The sequence below is a fragment of the Lissotriton helveticus genome, chromosome 11, assembly GCF_964261635.1.
Source record: "Lissotriton helveticus chromosome 11, aLisHel1.1, whole genome shotgun sequence".
Lineage (NCBI taxonomy): Eukaryota > Metazoa > Chordata > Amphibia > Caudata > Salamandridae > Lissotriton > Lissotriton helveticus.
Genome location: NC_136072.1, coordinates 71,244,851 through 71,250,850, shown reverse-complemented (window position 1 = coordinate 71,250,850; position 6,000 = coordinate 71,244,851).

The following is a 6,000-nucleotide window of genomic DNA, read 5'->3' as shown; positions in this document are numbered from 1 at the left end:
GAACATGGGTGATATGATTTTATACACAACATTCACTTCAAGATGAGCAGTAGCACTTCCTTAACAACTAGGTCCTGATGAAGCAGACTGGTATCCTTTGAACCTAATACTGCAGAAACATGTCGACCAATTAAAATCTCAGTAGTTATTTGCTACCACTACTTGCACTGTCTTTTAACCTTGGGTGAGGGTAGGAACACAATAAACTCTTTTTTCCACTCCCTCAACCCAATATTAACTTCCTCACTCTCACATGCCACAGCGAGCACTTAATGCACTGTGTTTTGTTCTGTTTATGCCCCCTGATACCATCATAATAGTCTACCCACACACCCTACATTCCTTCACACCTCGATTGGGTCACAATACACCTAATCCTAAGTGGTTCGTTCCACTTCCTTCTGGTGAAGGATCCCAAGTGATGTAGGGCGGTACAGGACGGGTATCTGATGGGAACAATTTTTCACTAAGAATACTTTGGATTCTGGGATTGTGTTCTCTTTAAAAACACACTTACAGTTGTCTAGATAGCTGCTTTACTTTTCTGTTGACCCATTGTTACACGTTGTTTTTTTCAGTTTTTTTCAACTGGAATAACCAACCTTCACGCCGAAGCTTCCTGTCTTCAGGCTTCTTTTTACGCAGACTGCGGAGACTGACTCCTGCTCCAGGCTCCGGGTTGGGTGGGACACTGACCTCCTGTCTCAGGGCGACAGGCTCTCTGCCGCCTTCTGAGACTCCACCCTTGCTCAAAATCAATTAACATTGTGAAAGACGAATGACGGCACCATTTACAATGTAAAGTCTCTCTCTCTGTCTTCTCTCTGTCTCTGTCTCTCTCTCTCTCCTTCTGTCTCTGTCTCTCACTCTCCCTCTCTCTCTCTCTCTCTCTCTCTCTCTCTCCTTCTGTCTCTGTCTCTGTCTCTATCTCTCTCTCTCCTTCTCCCTCTCTTCTCCAGGGCACAAGTCCTAAAAAATGAAGTGGGGGGACTAACCTAGTTAGGCTGTATGCAAGAGACATCAAGGTGTGTGACATCATGACGCGTGACATCACGGTCCATGACATCACATGTGGCATCACAGGAATTGACATCATAGGAAGTGGCATCACAAGCCACCACTTTAATGAGTAGGTGTGATGTAAAGCGCTCTCACACTCTGCTTTGGGATACACAGTGCTACACAAGAAAAAATAGTGGTACTTACACCATCTCCACGCCTCCTCAGGGGTAGTAGGCGCTTTATAAATTACATTTATTTTGTGTAAATACTGGGAGACACCAACACATCTGACATTCTTACAGTGCATGCATATCTAGTAAACAGAGCCTGAACGAAGTGAAAAGCTGCCTCTCTTAGCCTGTTTGCCGCGACCGCGATTTCGTGGCAGTGCGGCACTTCGGCAAAACGGGCGGGGCCGCGTCGGCCGTTGGACGTGCGCAGCACTACGAAGGTAGTGCTCACGACGTCCAACGGCCGAAGGCAGCACTTAACGGGTTAGGTATGTGTGAAGTGCTAACCCCTGTTTCCCCTCTACTGCATTTGCTTCTAGGTGTGAGGCTCCTGACTGCTCCCAGCCAGGAGACTCCAACAAAAGGAGGCCTGATGACCCCTCAGATTCGGCCTTTGTTATGGGCCCAGCACGCGTCTGAACTAAGAAAGCCCCTGCATGTTGCGGATCGAAAGCAGACAAAATGCAGGTGCTGCTGAAAGCGTCCTGGTGATTGGAAATTGCACTGGGACGAGTTCAGCACATTATTTAGTGGGGCCCAACTTCTTGGCAGGGTGGATGGCGTTCAACATGTGAAAATAGTGGGTGGACGCCGTCCACCCGCGTGTACCCCCGACTTGTGCTTTGCTCTTCTCTCTCTCTGTCTCGCCTTCTCTCTCTTACACACTTTCTCCATCTCTTCTCTCTCTCTCTCTTTCTTTCTCTCCCTCTATCTTTGTCCCTACCCCCCCCCCCCTCCTCCTCCACCCCGCTTTATGTTTTATCTGCCAGCATTTGGACGAGCGAACTGGAAACCATAATCAACCCCAGCAAAAATGTTCAAACAAGACCCACATTCCACCAATCACTTTGCAAGTGAGTGAAATAAAGAAATCCATCCTTCTTCGAGTAGCATGCCGGAGGTACCAGGGGCTGTGTTCTACCCCAAAGTAACATTCTGCATCTAGCATTAGCAAAGCCAATAATTTCCACATTTCAAGTGTGTGTGCAGGGCGACTGGCTTGCCAATGTTTGTTTGATTGGGATACTTCATAGCCAAAACCATTCAAACAACAAAACCCATGCAACTGCATATGCTTGAAAGGGTAGCAATATTGGACATTTTTTTCCAACCATTCCAATATGGCTGCCGATGCTTGAGCATGTCTGTGCTTGCAATGGCGGCCATCTTGGAATTATGTTTTTTATTCTCTTTAAAAAACATACCATGAAGCCACGAATGTATCCAGACGCCTGGACATGTATCCACCACTATCATGGATTTATTTTCAACCTATATCAAAATAATTCCAGGGTGGCCACTGGTGTTTCCTTATGAGTTAACGTGTATGCTCAAGCAGAGGGGCCATCTTGTTCTTTTTTTGTTATAATTTGTTATTAATTTACCATTCCAAGATGGCCTACAGCCATATTGTGATATTAAATTAAGAAATAAAATGAGCGAGACTGGAGCAGTGTGCACCTGCCAGACCTCAGCAAAAAATGTAAGCAAACAAGTAAGGAAGGTGGAGGCAGAGGGTTTGTTGGCACGCAGAAAAAGAGTGTGGTGGGTTGCATTTAATGGAGAAACAGTGAACAGGGAAGAAAGTGTAAAAAAACATGAGTTCCCATGGAGTGTCAAAATCCAAATGAAACAAGCATTGGCAAAGCCAATTTGTCTCGCTTATATGAGATCTATTGGCTTTGGCTTTATTTGAGTGACTTGGAGTGGCGTGGTGTGGCATGGAATGGCATTGTGTGATGTGGAGCGGCACTGTGTGGTGTGCCATGAAATGGCACTGAGTGGCGTGGAGTGGCATTGTGTGGTGTGGCATGAAGTGGCATTGTGTGGCATGGAATAGCATTGTGTGGAATGGCATTGTGTGGCATGGAATAGCATTGTGTGGATTGGCATTGTGTGGCATGGAGTGGCATTGTGAGGTGTGGAGTCGAGTTGAGTAGAGTGGCATTGTGTGGCGAGGAGTGGAGGAGCATTTTATGGAGTGGCGTAGAATTACATTTTGTGGTGTAAAGTGGATTGGCATCATGTGGAGTGGAGCAGAGTGAAATGGAGTAGAGTGGAGTGGAGTGGCATCATGTGGAGTGGAGTAGAGCGGAGTGGCATTGGGGGAGTGGAGTGGCATTGAGTGAAGTGGAGTAGAGTTGCATTATATAAGGTGGAGAGGTATTGAGTGGAGTGGTGTAGAATGGGGTGGCATGGAGTGGAGTGGCATTATGTGGAGTAGAGTGGAGTAGAGTTCAGTGGAGTGTTGTTGTGTGGTGTGGAGTGGAATGGCACTGTGTGGCGAGGAGTGGAGTGGCATTGTGCTGCCTGGCGTGGAATGGAATGGTGTGGCATTGTATGGTGTCAAGTGGAGTGGCACTGTGTGGCATGGATTGGAGTGGAGTGGCATTGTGAGGCGTGGAGTCGAGTTGAGTAGAGGGACATTGTGTGGTGAGGAGTGGAGGAGCATTGTATGGAGTGGCGTAGAATGACATTTTGTGGTGTGGAGTTGAGTGGCATCATGTGGAGTGGAGCACAGTGGAGTGGAGTAGAGTGGAGTGGAGTGCCATCACGTGCAGTGGAGTAGAGTGGAGTGGAGTTGCATTGAGGGGAGTGGTGTGGCATTGAGTGGAGTGGAGTAGAGTTGCATTATATGGGGTAGAGTGATATGGAGTGGAGTGGAGTAAAAATGGCGTGACGTGGAGTGGAGTGGACTGGCATTATGTGGAGTAGAGTGGAGTGGAGTGGCATTATGCGGAGTGGAGTGGAGTGTTGTTGTGAGGCGTGGAGTGGAATGGCACTGTGTGGCGTGGAGTGACATTGTGTTGCCTGGCATGGAGTGGCATTGAATGGGGTCAAGTGGAGTGGCACTGTGTGGCATGGATTGGAGTGGAGTGGCATTGTGTGGCATGGACTGGAAGGAAATGTCATTGTATGGTACAGAATTAAGTGGCATTGCGTGGCGTGGAGTGGATTGGCATTGAGTGGCATGGAGCGGCATTGGATGGTGTAGGTAGAGTGTCATTGTATGGTTTGGAGTGGCATTAAGTGTCATGGAATTGAGTGGTATTGCATGGAGTAGAGTGGCATTTTGCTGTGTGTAGTGGAGTGGCATTGAGTGGTGTGGAGTAGCATTGTGTGGTGTGGAGTGGAGTGGAGTGTCACTGGATGGTGTGGATTGGCATTGAGTGACGTGGATTGGTATTGCATGGAGTGGAGTGACATTGTGTAGCGTGGAGTGGAGTGGCATTGTGTGACATTGTGTAACGTGGAGTGGACTGGCATTGTGTAACATTGTGTAGAGTGGAGTGGCATTATGGGATATGGAAAGTTGCCAAACACAGGGAGTGCCAGAGGAGGTTTAGAGACCTGCAGGTGTTGACTCCCCTACTCAAAAACCGACAACAGAAAAGAAAAGCCCCCTGGGTCTACAAGATGAGGAAGAGTGCAACTGGAGTGTCCGTTTTCAAGGACGGTTTTCCTCACCCACCCGAAGGTGGCATGCTTCATAATAGGGTAACCTCCTCGCATTATAAACCTAGTCATAATGCGGGCTACAACTCTCTCTCTGAGAGAGAGGAGCTTAGGGATGTTTTATGGTAGAAAGAACTATACTAAATACCTTAGATGAGCTGAGTGTGATGAGGGGTGCAGAGCAAAGTGAGTGTGAAGTAAAACTTGCTCCAGGGTATGCAATAGACTTTATTGGGGTGCCCCTGGACCAGTATTAAAAACAAAGCTATAACAGGAAGTAACTCAACCTGCCATGGAGTGAAAAATAGGTTGACATGTTTCGGCCTAATACCCGAAACAGAGGTGTGGCGGCCTTCTTCAGGATCATATGGAAGCTACTGCAAGTTATGTTTAAACAACGGTGATAGAAAACAAAAAGCTAATTTGCCGTATAGAGAGGGGCTGACCTGATTGTCTGGCAGATCTGTGCAAAGTCCACCTGATGAAGGGTCATTGTGGAGCAGGCTGAGCAGTCCAGAAGCCACAAGGAGAGCTCACTTCCTGGCTTCCCACACTTCAACTGGTCAGAAACGAGAAGAAAGACAGAGATCTACCACGACTGAAGTTGTGCTTCTCAGGCAACCATTTTTAAAGTAGCGGTGAGTCTCCACCTCTCTGTTGCAACTACCAGGGAGGAATGGTGAAGCATTTGGACCCATTGAATGACCCCTACTTCCAGCACTGTTCCTATGATTGGAAAACAGGGTCAGGCTGGGACAAAAAATAGTCCGATGCTGCAAAATAAAAGAGGCTTCCATTAGTGGAGCAAATAACTAAAAATAAAATTGGTAATATCAGGGAAATCAACAGGGAAAACCAGCCCACCTGGCCATCAAACTGGCCCACAACTGCTAAAAAAAACTGCCTCAAACTGATCTGACAGACCAGTCCATCGGGCACTTCAAGTTTGTCCTACAGGCCAGTCCGACCCAGCTGGAAAAAATCTGACTATCACTAGCCAATTTAATGACAACGGCCCCTAAATGTTGGTACCATAAGGGAATGCTAAGGTGGAGACTGGTCATTGCTACATCTGCCCCCCCCAGTTCAGAACAGTGAGGCCAATTGGGGCATTAATTGGTCTGGAACTGGACACCTTTAAATCTCCATTGACGGAACTCAGGTGGTTCCATTTCTGTTTGCGTCTTTGGGTATTTGGTTCATAAAATATATGACAGTTTATATTGAAAACTCAGCAGCTGAGCATTCGTCCCACTGAGTTGTCGGGTCCTGCACTCAGAGACAGAGACCATGGATAAAGAGGATGCCCAGA